Below are 205 nucleotides of genomic sequence, written 5' to 3'. Positions count from 1 at the left end.
AATGGAGACGTTAGCGAAACCCGGACGAACGGTTTTTCTAGTGGGGGATCGGGGTCATCCAATTGGAGTGAGGGGAACGCGCTGTCCAGCTCGTACCTGGCGACCAACAATCACTGATCGACCAGGTTGGATTGTCGGCTAAGGGCCAGTGGGGGCTCTCGACTACGGCCTCCCCTGACCATATCTCTTATTTTGTATCGCTGAA

This window comes from Dermacentor silvarum, chromosome 2, assembly GCF_013339745.2.
Source record: "Dermacentor silvarum isolate Dsil-2018 chromosome 2, BIME_Dsil_1.4, whole genome shotgun sequence".
Classification (NCBI taxonomy): Eukaryota; Metazoa; Arthropoda; class Arachnida; order Ixodida; family Ixodidae; genus Dermacentor; species Dermacentor silvarum.
Note: the sequence above shows the minus strand (reverse complement) of the source record.